This window comes from Amphiura filiformis, chromosome 4 (assembly GCF_039555335.1).
Source record: "Amphiura filiformis chromosome 4, Afil_fr2py, whole genome shotgun sequence".
NCBI lineage: Eukaryota > Metazoa > Echinodermata > Ophiuroidea > Amphilepidida > Amphiuridae > Amphiura > Amphiura filiformis.
The window spans coordinates 38835667-38851054 of record NC_092631.1 but is presented as its reverse complement, the minus strand read 5'-3'; the positions used below and the strand labels follow the sequence as shown (position 1 = coordinate 38851054).

General features: G+C 36.5%; 1 pseudogene; it reads right to left on the bottom strand.

Moving 5' to 3' along the window:
* Nucleotides 1–15388, bottom strand: part of LOC140150867 (corticotropin-releasing factor receptor 2-like) — a 202526-nt pseudogene that overhangs the window by 34355 nt on the left and 152783 nt on the right.

Below are 15388 nucleotides of genomic sequence, written 5' to 3'. Positions count from 1 at the left end.
TTGGTTCTTGCATAAATATCGATTCTTTGCTCTATTGCACTTTTTTTGACTCACCCTGTATAAGTGCTCAGGTTGAAAAAAAAAAAAATATGAAACCAGAAGGAGGGGCCTAAGACAATGAATAGAGAAAAAGAGATTCTTTAGACTTTTACTTTAGTGTCACTGTATTTTTTTTCCTGAGAAATACAACAATTTTTTCCTCACCTAACGGGGGATTAACTAAGATTGCAGGGAAGTAATAGTTTCGTATCCTCTTTATTTTTGAATACTTAATATGGGTAAAAATTAATTTCAGGTATTTGACAAATTGTCATTGAACGTATCTTAAACAGCAAGCTTAGGCTATTTTATAAAAGGCACTTTATTTAATGACAATGTGACCCATGGGCGCCGCCATACCAGGACCACCAAGTAAATATAGGGTCCACAACTTATAAGTTCCCCTAAATACTTCTTAAATAATATTTTTCTGGGGTGAGCTACCTCATTCACCCTGACTGGAAGATTCTGAATTTTTCATAAATTGTGTTTTCAAGAACTAAATTTTGAAAGTATTTACCATCGGGAAAAAAGTTTTAAAAATCAATACTACATAGTTGCAAAAAAAAATAGCTGAAAATTTGCATTGAAATATACAGGAAGACCACCAGCTGTGCCAAAGGTCACTTTGCCAGACTTCCTGTCTAAAGCTGTAATGTCAACGCCATGTATCTGGTCACGTGGGCATGAAATAAAGTGCCTTTTATAACTTATAAGCAGGACCCTGACAGTGAGTTCAGAAGTACGTTACTGCGTGGAAGCGGCCATTGACCCTGTCATCGCGTATCAGGAACTACCGGTCGCGTACGGCGAACTTGAATGCGCCCTATACGCGTTATTGATCGTGTAGGACGCTTGTGCTGGCGACGCGTTCGTTAGCACTCCGGCGACCCCCGCGTTGCCGTTAGCACCCGTTAGCACCCTATGGCAGCTCCCATACGTGTGGTTCGCCGGATTTTATTTTCAGGCTCTGTAGCGTGCAAATTTGGCAGGTCCGTTTTTTACAGTGGGGAACCTGTTATAAGACTTTCTCAAATTAGGTTCGGGAGTAGGTTCACCGACTTGTTCCTGGTTCTGTTAACATGTCAATAATAATATGTTACACTTTAATCTACGATGACCACCATTACACAGCTGTTACAAACTGTTTACTCACCCCATCCTATAACGCAATATATCCAAAATTGTATTCTGTCAGCGTCAATTTTAAGGGCAAAAACCACCAGAGTGTGTAAAAATAATCCTTCCACAAACATCCAGAAGTAATTGGTCATCTCTGCATACCAGAACATCGTGTCTAGAATTCGGGAAATCCACTGCAATGGGAATAATATATTCACGATATTATTCAATGTCATGTACATGCATATATTTTGGTTCAACACTATACAGCAACGAAGTAAGCCAAAGATGAGTTTAAAGGATGGGACAACCGCCGGTACCCTGCCAGAATCGGTGAGTGGATCTGGTTTCTATTGACTATTGTTCTGAACAAAGAACGCAGTTAAACTGCCGGTCCTGCTGGCGCCGGCGGTCGACCGGTAAATGGGGTTGAAGCCAGTCCCTATAAATATAACACATAGTTTATGCAAGTATAATATACATTAGTTTGTTGGCTTCAATTATTTCAGTATTAGAACAAACCTAAAATGAACTCTGAGTTCAGGAGATGTTACAAATTAATTGAATGCACTTTCCAGATAACGAGCCACAAATAACTCGTACTTCACACGCGTATTACCTTCATACCAAAAAGTTTGTGCAAGGTCACTATTGAGGCACGAATAACCGATCCCCAAACTTTTTCTTTGATCAAATCAAGGCAATTGGAAACTAATTTTTCCCTCGAATACGAATTTTAATTTCCGGTTTGTGCTTTCTTTGCTTATGTTCAAAGCTTCAAGAATAGTGATCTAAAATATAATTATTATAGATACATCCTACTGATTGATTACAATAAGGCAATATATGACTTATTGAGCCAATCAGCAACAAGATAAGAATCAGTTGTACATCTGAAGAGGCTTGAATACTTAGTAGCTGTATTTCAATTGGTCACTGAGATTAATATACATGATATATCACGTAACCAATCAGAAAAGCTGTAAAAAAAACCAACAATATCTCAAGGGGGTTAAACAAAACGTGTTTACAGTCATGCTTTCGAAATCAAACAATGGATGACTGTAGTAAAATTGGTAAAATCAGATCTAAATTCCGATAAAAATAGCATTTAAAGTAATGTAGGACAACTTGTGACCACTTTTATACTATAGTCTCCTCCACTACTGGTTTGATTCTGCTCGCTCTCCGCTCAAACCATCTGCCAATGATAACATCATGATCCATTTCCATTGGCTAAAATCTTTTCCATGACGTCATCAAGCGCGACTATCAAAACGTATTGGTGTTATTTGTAAGCGCTCTTTTTTAAAAGTCATAGTTCACTGAATTTACAACCGTATGACAAAACAGGCGAAAATAGTAACTTTTTGCACAATACTTGCAATTTAAAGAGACCATTGCTCATTCTAGTGACTCTAGTATATGAACAATATAAGTGTTCTTTTTTAATTTAATGACATAAAATTTGAAAAGTATTGTAAGAAACACTTGAGGTTTTGACATTTACACCTACATTTTGGTCAAAAAAATGTGCTTGGATAGGTAGTTTTCAACAGATTTTCCACATTCGCCTTGCTATAACATTGAATTGCGTTATCTGTTGACCTAGTGACGAAAATTTGTTTTTAGGGGGAAGTGTAAGCTTTCGTTTGATATAAAAAAAATTCTGATTGGATGAAGGGAACACTTGAGGTTTCGACAAAAAACAATCAAAGAGGCCCATTTTTCGGCTAGAAGCTCCACAGCTCTCACACTGCTATGCACTCAACCGTGTAGTGTAATCAAAGACTGCGGTGGAGACATTCACTGCTTGTTCTCTGCTTGGAAGCTCTAGGACGAAAATGTGTGCTCAGGTGTATCGAGGTGGAAACTGAAGTTTTTGTATAGAAAAACCTTTCCATATGTTAAAACACTTGCCCAAGCAGCCCTTGTCTTTTCTCATGTTGACTACTGCAGCTCTGCTTGTAAAAAAATAGTGCTGCCACAAAAACAGAGGATGATTTAAGCACTACCCAGCAAGTCTTGCGGTTAGCATAGTGAGTGAACATGACACCACTGCCCGCCCACTGCATACACACGTGCATGGTTAAATTTGAATTTGGACAGATATATTTACAATAAAAACACCTTCAAAAAGTTGGTCGATTTCACATTTTATGTTATCTACAGAAGGTGTGAATTATCCTTCATGCATACATCACTTTAGATCTGAAATCGACCAAGTAATAATGACACACACACAATTTTAAAACAACATCTTTTGCACAGAATTCAATGGGATTTGAAAAGTAAACTGGCAGTTGAAACTCGAGCGATAACACTTTTACAGTGCATGATGGGGCTTCCTTAAATCATCCTCTGCCACAAAAATGAGCTTCAGATTCTGCAGAATAGGCTGGACTGGGTTAAACTTGATAGTAGGTGGGAGAATCAGTTACTTATTTTTGTTTTTAAATGTCTATAAAGAACATTGCTCCACATTATTTGTCATCTCAATTTACCTTCACTTCCTCTACTCATTTTAAGAACAGTCGAAGCCAATCTCATAACAAATTGGTTGTTCCAAGGTGGAAATTATCTTCTGGGCAGGGAACATTTCATTATAGAGCTGCCACTTCGTGGAATAGACTTCCTTTTAATCTCTGTGCCAATTTGGATTCACTAAGCTTGAATGAGTTCAAGAATGCCTTATAATTATGTATTTATTTAAGTTAATAAGGAACTTATTATAACCCCTCCTCATTAATTTGTTAATTTGAACTTGTTCTGTATTTCCATGTTTGTATATTATTCATTCATATTCTTATAATGTTATTTGTATGTATGTTATCAGGGCTTCCAGGGAGACCAGTACTTGTATTGATGGAATTTTCCTGAATAAATAACGAATAAATAAATAAATAAATTAAAAACTTGGAGGAATGCTTGTGCGACGGAATTCTATGGTATTTCAGTATCAAATTCAGAGACTGGATTAAAATAAGTAACTTGTTGTTGCACTGAGTAATAGCTAAAATAAGTAAGTTAACCAAACAAGCAATGACATGTAGTGAGTATACAACTTGATACAATCAATAGCCGAACAAAGCAAATCTTATTAGTACAACAAGCTCAGAAAATTAAAGCAAGACGTTCAACAAATTATTTTGAGTGTGGTACTGAGTGTAGAAACAAAGAATTGACAGCCTAGTCCTATCGCCTATTGAAGGAGAAATCTTTGCAAAGGAATGGAAAGGAAGGATGCGTTCAGAATAGGTTGATAACCCAAGGAATTGAAGAAACGGTATGTTGTGCGCTAGAAGGATGACCACAAGTGAAACGCCTACTATGCGCCTCTTTTGAGTGCATTCATTCATCTTTTACATTTGTTAATGTTTGGTTTAGTTTTTTGGAAGTCCTGCTTTCAAATTCAAAAACTGTTAATGTAGAACGTGTTCTTTAATTGTTTTTAAAGCATATTTGTTTTAAAAGCTGTGAGAGCTTTTTTAAACATGTTAAAAGGATTTACTTCAAACAAAGTACTTAAAACAGGATTTAATGAGTTATTTTATGCACACAATCTCCATACATCTCCACAAAACCACAAATTTTGTACAGCGTAGGGGTTTTTGGTTCGCAAAACGTTTTGCAATATATCACGAGTCAGGTAGATCTGAATTGGATGACCCTATTCAACAAGCCTAGAAATAGTAGAATGAATTGGATTAATTTATTAGAATGAAATTAATGAATATCGACACTTTGTATAATTACATGAATTGAGGTTAATGATTTCAAGAGCTGCTTCCATCTACATTGGCCAATTCTAGTTGAAAACCAAACGCCCCATATCGAGACAGGACTTTAATCTTCCACACAGGGAGTGTGAATTTCAAATGGGGTTACCTGAATGGGTGCTTCCATTTGAAATCTGTATCCATTGTGTGGGAGATTAATGTCTTCCATTGAAGGTGTATGTATATTAAATGGAATAGCCGATTTTTTGCCACCTATTTGTCACCAATAACTTATGGTAAACTTATGTGCTCCCTGAAAAGTCTACTATTCATGCAAAAGAGCGGTCTTCAATTAACTAAATAGATCAAATAATGAATAATCGTTCGAAACAAGTAGCAAATTATTAATTTAAACGACTGCATGGATCCTCTTAAGATTCTGAAATGTTTGCCTACACTCTTTAACTAAGAATGTGTGTTGTTTACTGAAATAAATTAAATGAGCAATAATTAATTATTAATATGTTTTCAGCGACCAGAAATTCCTGTTTTGTTCGTGTAAGTAGAGACATGTATAATTCGAATGGTAATTAACACTTGAGCAGGTTTTCTTTCGTATCTGTAGTCATTCTATTGTAATTAATGCTAATTTTATTTAGTTACCCTAGAATCTTTGGCTTTTATTTAAATTACCCGTCAACTATATTGACAAACAAGTATCAACCATGTTATAAACATCTCCTTATGAAATTCAGAGGTGATTATGGTGATTGGCACGAAAACATGTCTTGAATACAAATGTAAGCAATCGACTTCGCAATTTCTGATTCATAAGACCCTTAACCTGTTATTATTTTGATGTAGAAGCTTGTTTTTATAACCTGTAAAAGAAGTTAGGTAAAACTTTTATGACAGAATGCGGTTTGACAAGTTTTAATGCCAACTCGCTGAAAAGCCACATTGCATCAATACTATACAGGAAGAGAAATGGGTAATTCCAGTCGAAATGCATACACCCCTATGGAATACATTACCTTAATGTTTCATACAGGGAGTGTAAGTTATAAATGAGGCTACCTAAATGGGTGGCTCCATTTGAAACATACACCCCCTGTATAGGAGAATAAGGTCATGCCTTCTACAGAAGGTGTATGGATATCAACTGGAATATTCTAGTGATTAATCAAATTTGATGCTGGTATGTAATCCGATTGGAAATTGATCCTATCTAATTCTCATGAATTTTTCATCAATCACACATGGGAATCTCGCGAGCTAAATTGGTATTTCTGGTTCGGCCTCGGTACGGCAATACTGATTATATACCAAATAAAGCAGAGTCAACGGTCTGCTTAAAATGGTTAGACATAATTGAGAGCAATCGTGTCTTGAAGACATGTATTAAGCTTAAATACATGTAATAAATCCATCTTTTTGTCCACACCAACGATAGAGGATGCTCGTAATGAGTGGCTGTGTGGAGCCCCGGATGGACGATGAGAGTGAGGGAGAGATATGAGAGATGGAGATATAAGGGATGTTTTGGGATGGGAATGTTGCAATAGAAAACATCATAAAACAAGGTATGTATAAGAAAAATGTCCTTAGAAAGTGGGCCTTTGACTCTTTTTTTATTTTCTGGTAGATCTCTGCGCAATATATTAATACGCACCTAATGTAGATAAATAAATGTTGCACCACAGGCTCTTTAAATAAATTTATCGAACGTTTTAGCTGAATGAAAAAGACGGTAATATAAAATATCCTTCCAGTATGACACCTGCGTAATACCCTACGTAATACCAACTGTCAACATTTGAAGACCAATTGCCTCAGATGAAAGGTCACTTTCTGGAAAGCTGGACAACTTTCTTGTCATATTTTTACAATAAAACCATTGTAAGTTAATGTTTTCTGGTTATCAGCCCTCGATATATTGTCCTTGGCTGTATGAAAACTGGTAAACTGGTCATCTTAGGCACAGGGCCAGAAATCCTTTGGAGACTAAAGATGTCAAGAAGAATAAAGTTTTAAGGGCACTGAAGCGTAGTTAATAAAAAAATCTTTACTTCATGATACTTACAATAGGCGGGTCCTCACTACCGACGACGGCCGTTATAATGAATATAATATATTTGATCATAAAAGATGTAATAAGATGCCAGTGTATAAGATTCCGGGTGCACCATAAACTCCTGAAAAAAGACAATAATACGGAATAAATACAGAGACAATTTGTGAATGTTGAGATTCGATTAAGAATTCCCTTTCTCTTGGCATAAAGCAGTAGCGTAGCCAGCGGGGGGGCAGGTGGGGCAGAGTGCCCCCCCTGACAAAAAATGAAAGAAAAAGTGCCCCTCTGACAAAAAATGAGAGAGAAAATCAGGAGGGCAAAGGAAAAGAAAAGGGCAAGGAGCCCTTTTCTAGCAAAATTCAGGGCCAAAATAGTGTAAAATACAAAATTTTCCGCGCTACGCGCGCAAATTGTAACAATAAAGCCCTTTTTTAGCCGGATAATGGGCGAAAATAGTGTAAAATACCATTTTTTTCGCGCTACATGCGCACATTATCCCAATAAGGCCCTTTTCGGGAAGCTCGAAGACATACAGTCTCTATGTATTGTATGATGCAACTGCAATTTTTTTCGTCTGTGCCCCAAAAATTTTATTTTGCCCCCCCCTGACCAAGAAAGCTGGCTACGCCCCTGGCATAAAGGCTCATAGTAAGTTGTCCACTTGCTTTCTTTAGAGTGGGCCTTCTTTTCCCTTGATTTTAAGATGCAATTCTGTTTCTCTCGCAACACCAATTTAATTAAAGAGCCAGAAAAGCAACGAGACTTGGTAATAACAGCTGTAAATAATGAACTGACTAAAGGGAACTTTATTTCGTGGTACATAGAGTCAGACTACACGTATGCTCCCAGTAGCAGAAACAAATCGTGGTTAACCACTTTAAACCACCGGAGAATTGATAAGATATTAAAGATCCGTGAGTCGGTGGCACATTCGTTTTGCTACAATGAATGTATGATTTAGCATTATTATTTCACAACCACAGTTCATGAACATCACAAGGGATACTTTACTTCTGGTTTAGATTTCAATACCACAAGCAAACATCCATTTAAAGACCCATTCAGTGATCCTAACGCAAGTGTAAAAAATAAAATTGTTTATAAATTGCTTAAAAGTGAAGGATAAGTCTTTCAAATTGTCATTTTGAAATAACAAATTTGACAAAAAACGAAGAAAACAGTATTACTGACGAAGTTGAAGCCCCATTCAAATACATGTAGCTAATTTAGATACTGTCAGTATCTAAATTACAGATTCGTGTAAAATGTCTCATTTTGTCTTAAATACACGGCTTTCGGCTGAACCACTCGCAGGCTATGTTAGCACATCTATGACAATAACAAAGGTACTAAAATCTGAATTTTGATGATTTTTACGATCGTCCGGATGAGCAAATCACTGAATGGGCCTTTAACCATCGAGGAGATGGGCAATGACCTTGATTATATTATCGAAAGATAGTTATCTCATGGTACCTAACCACAGGGTTTAATAAGTACTTATAGAACACAAGCAGCATTAGTATGAACATTGATCCAATTTATAACTACAGAGAAGATGAGAATATCTCATCTTCTCTGATAACTGGTCTTATTTCCCTCTAAATCGTTCATATTTACATGGTTGAATCCGGGCCGGCGGCGTTTTGGACGGCCTCCGGGGTTTTGGGACATCTTTTAATGATACAATAATACGCTATACCATGATTCCGATTATTCGCATCAAAATTGTGAGTGTTATCGCGGATCAGGTTTGTAACGTATTTTACTTTGATGTTATAAAATCACTACATTGTGATTGTTGGCGGGTGAACAATCAAAATCACCAATCCGTCTTAACACTTGTTTACTGTCTTATGAATCAACACATTTCGAATCGTACCCGCATTGAATCTACATCCTATTCCCTCCCATCCTCCCACACCGTGTTAGTTGAGAGGATCAACATTTTGTGGTATTTACGTTATCATGCCCTCGATCTTTTGCTCATTTTCACTTGACATTAAAAACATACTCGTCCCCGATGCAATCTTTGTAATACCATCTCGGAATGACTCTATAACTTCAGAAAACTCAATCATATGTTGTGACAAACCAAAGTTGGATGAACGTTTCATCTTACTGAAGTCGGATACTGAAGCTGTATGTAGAGTAAATAAAAGTTTACGTTCGTCTTGTACTTGAACAAACTTACCTTGAGACAAGGAATATTATTGATGCAACAATGCAGGCAAGTAGTGACGCACTGAATCCAAGCATGTTAATGGTTAGAACGGGCTGAAAAGAAAGAGCAATTAGATTGAATTTGTATTGTAGGCAACTATACGTTACTTACTTGAGTATTTCATTATTTGCCTTTTCTTAATGTTTAAAATGAATTTTGCCAATTATTAAATTTCGATTCCCTTTGATCCAAATTCCATTAAATAATCATTATTGTTTATAATCATTATTGTTTATAATAATTTCGACATTATTCTGAACTTTTAGTAGTAGAGTAATAAAATTGTTGTTATGATGAAAAATGTGATAAGAACTCTACGAGTATTCAATACTTCGAAAACTCTGCTAGCTGGCAGTAATGAAATCAGTAATATCATTCCTATATACATTAATACAGTACGCAAACTAAGGTACCACTTATATTAATCCCTATATATCATAAACAAAGACAGATGTGTCATAATTGGAAGCAGCGGTCAATAGCCGCATCTTTTAGCTCGGATTTAAGATCTCATTCGTTGAATTCGTTCAAGAAATAATGACACGATGATCCAAAAACCTCAGGACGATGCAAGTTCAAAAGTTGCAGTTTGCTCCATTGCATGCCTTATTGATTTGTACACAAAGCGTTTTCGAACAAGACAACTACATGTAGCGTCATGCTTTCATTGATTAGCACATAAAAGTGCAACTTTTGAATTCGTTCCTTCCTTAGGTTTTAGATCACCGTTTCTTCAATTCTCAACCAATTTCAACAAATGAGGTCTTAAATCAAGGTGTTGGCTGCTTGTTTTAATTTTGACATAATGTGCCTTCGTTAAGGATATACAGCGATGGGCATAACTAGTACCTTAATTCTTTTGCGCACTGTATGTCCACCTGAATAATCCGCTTCATAACCATTGCTTATAGATACTAATACTTCAAATTCAAACATTTCAAATTTGGTGTCGTAGTTGCTGACAGGTCATTGATATCTCTAAGCTCTTTCATTCGTTGTGTTCACAATTCGGCATATTGCCGAATTGAACTCAAGTATAAACCTTTTACTTCTAAACAAACAGTAACATCGCCCTCTACTAACAAATTAATATACTAATAATACAAAAGCTTAATCGCTACTCGCGCTCGGCGAATCGCCTGAAGCGCTTCACGTGTTAGATGGGGCGGCTGATAGTAAACCGTTATTCGGCACTATGTCGTGTTCATAGCGATATATAGTTACCTTACAGTGTCGACAATAGCAAACGGTGCCACTAAAATAAACTTCTTCCGCATCAAGTTCGGCCCATGTCCCATTCTCATTGCACACACGTGACACTGACAAAATGGAATGAAACAATATTCTCGTATTAGTTTCAAAATTTATTGAGTGGATCGTTTCAAATATTTCGTAATGCATTTTTTTTATCAGATTTTGTTATTCCCAGTGTTAGTTTTCAGACGTGCCCAAATGAAGTGCTTGGATGCGCGAAACATATTCGGCAGAGTGCTACACTATCGTAAGTGACATTACGGAATGCCATATAAAAACAAACATTTTAAACCAGGTTTTAAGTTTCAAAATTGCTTAATTATTTTTAATTAATAAAATAAAATATGCAAGACTATCGTATGTGCCACTTACGATAGTCTTGCACGCTAATTTTGTTTTTCATTTGCTGCAAGACCATCGTATGTGCCACATACGCTACTTTATTGGGCCTAAACAACAAAATCACGGAATGCTACACCATCGTAAGTGCAAAACAGTCTCTAACACATCACTGGCTGTGACACTGACGGCTGTATGCATTGTCATCATGCCAGCTAAGTTCATAACTCACATGACTGATAATAGAGACGATAAACCCGGTGTTTTTATTTTTAGATTCAGTAATAAATCTTGATAGATAATATTACGGCAAAAGGTGTCTTGCTAATGTAAATATTATGTGCCAAAATAAATTAACACTTGTTAAGAAACATAAAATGACAAAATATTGGACATTTGAGCCGATATTACGCATATCCTAATTTAGCAATGAATGCTACACTGTCGTATGTAGACTTCTCCGTAGTCCACTTGCCCATTTTGCATACTCTGGCTATTACATTTAAGCATAAAACTCTGATTTATATTGATTTGTGTGCAACTGATAGATTTTCACATCTGTATCTGATCTTTTCAGTCACCGCACTCCCTCTGTTTGTTAGCTTCCCAAGTGGACTACTGACTTTGCCTTGCGGTTAATATTTTTAACACGGGACTCTATGGAGAGTTAGGCCAATTTCTGGCCTAACTAAAATTGGCCATGATGTAATGCATCTTTAAATGGATCTGCCTTGTGATTGGTCGCCCATATCTCGCTATGGTTTAAATCTTCCGGGGCCGCGCCATTACCATTAACTACACCGTGCACAACTATCTGTGGTATTTGCGGCGCTTTTGTGTTGACGCGAAAGTTAATCTCTTATCAAACATCTAGCGCGTCTTGTACTATACCATGCTTAGTACTTGTGGTTAATAGACTAATAAACAAGTATGCTTGACAGTGTGTTTTTAGAGAGCAAAGTCCCGGGGTAAAGTTCTGCTTAAAATTCAAAGTCCATAGTCGGATTTTCGGGGTTCGCTATCAATAAACTGGTAGATTCCAAAATCAGAATTGTTCAGTGTTAAGGGGAGCCATTATAATTATGCAAGATAATGTTGCATTCAATTACTTTTATTGTCACTAATCATCTGATATTTTTAACTCTTTATGACCATTTTACTATTGAATACTTTAATTTTAATAAACATCAGTATAATTTTGATTTCAACGAAATGGGTTCATCATGACTAATAATAACATATTTTTACTAAAATTCGACTATGGCATAGTCTATGTTGCACTCTACACACATTTCTATTTGAGTGCAACACTGTCGTATGTGACACTTACGATAGTGTTGCACTAAAATATCAGTAAATAATTCATGATTTATTAACTTTAACAGCATTTATATAGTTTATATTATTAAAATCAAATTGCTTTACATTCCCATGTCATTTTATGGCTACTTGAAACCAAACGGCTACACAAAACACAAATATGCTCCTCCTGTAAAACTGTCCAAACTGCACTTACGATAGTGTAGCACTCTGCCGACGATATCAATTCGTGAGTTTATCAAATAGTCACGTATCGTAAGGAAAACTGTAAAGTGCATTTCGGAGAAATCGAGTTTTGTTGTTGTTTTTGCACTGATTTCGAATTCACAGTATGAAACTGTTCCTCAGTGTTCACCGGAGTGTTCAAAGCTCCTCCTTGTACTATTTTCATTTCACAATTAGCTTGTAAATGGGTAAAAAACGATTCCAAAGTTATACAGCAGCCAGCGCACATGAGCAGCCAGCGCACATGAACGTTGAAATAAAACAGTGCATCTGGCAAGATTCGAACCGGAGACCTTCGTTATACTAGCACGACGCTCTAACCAACTGAGCCACAGAGGCACGCTGGAGAAGAGCGGGAGATATAAATCTATAGGTATTAGGTTCGAATGATGTTCGTCGCATTCCTAGCGGAAGGCATCAGAACTGCATATTTATAACAAAAACACAAGGTCACACATATCAATATTATGTTGTTTAATGAGGCAAATTATCAAAGATCTGAGCCATTCCCATCTTATACTGATAATACCTATTCGGCCATAATATAATGACAATTTACTTTCTTTTTGCCTTTGCCATGGTTGAGGTTAACTTGTCAAAACCGTCTCATGGAGGAATCTACACCAGGCACAAAAAGAAACTCGTCAGTTATATTCATCCTTGCTGTTCAGTAATTATAATTTTGGATTATTCTGAAATATACATTTTGTTAATTGGACTTTTCTTTCTCATTTGATACCCTGTTCGTGAACATTGAGCAAGAATTGACCAAGAGATGCGCCTCCAAACTCTCAAACCCCAAAATGAAAAGTTGCAATTTCAACGATTCAATATTGTGCCTGTTACACTGTGTGCTTTATTGATTGGCCCGTACGCCGTGGTGCTTATGTGCAATACAACGATGCGTTCCCATTGAAAATCGTTGAAAATGCAACTTTTGATTTTGGGATTTGAGGCTTTGGAGGCGCATATCTTGGTCAATTCTTGTTCGTTTTTCATGAACAGGGTGTCAAATGAGAAAGCAAAGTCTAATTAACAAAATGTATATTTCAGAATAATCCAAAATTATCAAGTTATTGAACAGCAAGGATGAATATAACTGACGAGTTTCTTTTTGTGCCTGGTGTATATTCAATGCAGGTATCTCACCTTCTGAAGTCCCATAATGATCCACCACGTCAGGACATCTCAAGGTCACCGTCTGTCCTGCCCTCGATTTTGGCCAGCATAAGAGAAAGTCAAATTCAGCATCGCAGGCGGGTTCTGAAATTACAAATATAACAGAAAACAAGCAACGGTTAATTCAAGGTGAAAAGGTGAAGATATGAATTTTCGTATAAAGTGTATGTTAGACATTGTGGAATGAATCTAGAAATGTTGGTAACTTTTCTGGACTTTTTTTATTAACGTTTTCTTACCAGCGTCTGTTTGATTTTGTTAATTAATGAAGACATTTGTGGATAGTCAATGGGTGGATGGATGAATGGATGTGGATGGGCAGAATCAATGGGTTTTCTGGACATTTACAACTATTTACGGACAAACATGTAATTTTGTTTCTAGATTTTTGTTCATAGAGTGTGGATGCGAGAGGGTGTGCTTGTGTAATGATTCTCTTAATTGTGTCTTTTGAATATTTTGTTTCTATTTGGATTATTAAGTTAATTGCACCTAGCTTTAAAGGAGATATGTATAGTAAAAGTAAATTCTTTTATCGTCCAACTTGATATAATACAAGTGTCAATATAAAATAATTAATAAATTGTATTAGGGTTTCTCTGGTTGTTGCCATGCAGATTCAAAAGTTACTCCTAAACCCATTCAAATGTTGCGTTTGCTGCTAGAGTGCCCGGTCGTCATGTAGAGAATGTAATGCGACTCTGACTTGAGTAGCTATTTGAACCTGCATTTTGCTTCATTCCGGGCGTCACCATGGCTACAAATTTTGAGCTATCTAGACAACGAGGTACTAAAATTTGTAGAAGAAAATAATTTTTCTTTTTGTTATTTCAGTTTTAAAATTAGATGCATAGATTTTTTTGTTTCATGAGTTATTGTCTCGTTATAAAGGGGGTGGAACTACCACCTGGCGCAGATGCATATTGGGCTGAATGGAAATGCCTGGTGTAGGAAGATGTAAAGTCAACCTCAGCAAATGGGAATATCGAAAGAATGCAGTTGTAACCTGAGATTGTGGAACAGAGCCACAAACAATGGATCACCTACTGTGTTGCCCTCAACTGCTGACAGTTTACAATGAGAATGCTGAAAAATGTGTGCAGCACTGGCTGAAACATAAAATCTTGTGCCGTGGACACGCTAAGAAGAAGAAGATGGGGGTAATTACTTTTTGTGACATGTTGATACCTTCATACATTGGTTGGCATATAATAGTAATAAAAAAACATGTTTTTGGTTTTGGTACTAAATCGGTCGCCATTGAATCTCTTACCATTATGTATCAGTTCATATGAAGAATTGGTGTCTACTATGTTACGTACAAAAATCTGTAAACCAATCCTTTACAATGGCAATTATATCAATCGCCTCAGGAACTGGTACTAATTTTACATTTGATACATAAAACCCCTTCGGTTGCCGCGATGCTGCTTGTAACGGTCGTGTTAAAACATGCCAAATGCTGGTTGGTGATCATTGCTTAAGGGGACTTATGGCATTATAGAATTAAACAAAGCTACCTAGTAATAAGTTAGTTCATGACATTTGTGGATACTTTCATCATGTGGATAGGTTTTTTCTATTATTTGTTTTTCCATTCACGTACAGGACATTAAGTGATCCGCAACCAGCACTTGCAATGTATAATGACCATTCAATAAAGTATTCATGGCACATACGCCGTATATCTACAGGACACTCACGTATCATATCTTCAGAGAGAATGGCCCATGCAGGCAGCGAAGAGAGAATGGGAGTTTTCTTTAAGTTGGAGACCAATTGAATAACTAGTTTGTGACCCATTAAAGTAATTCGTTAGAAGTTTGTGTACTGCTATCTATTTTAATTGAGCGGCTGCAATATGTTCTGCAACAGTTACAACATAATTGAACA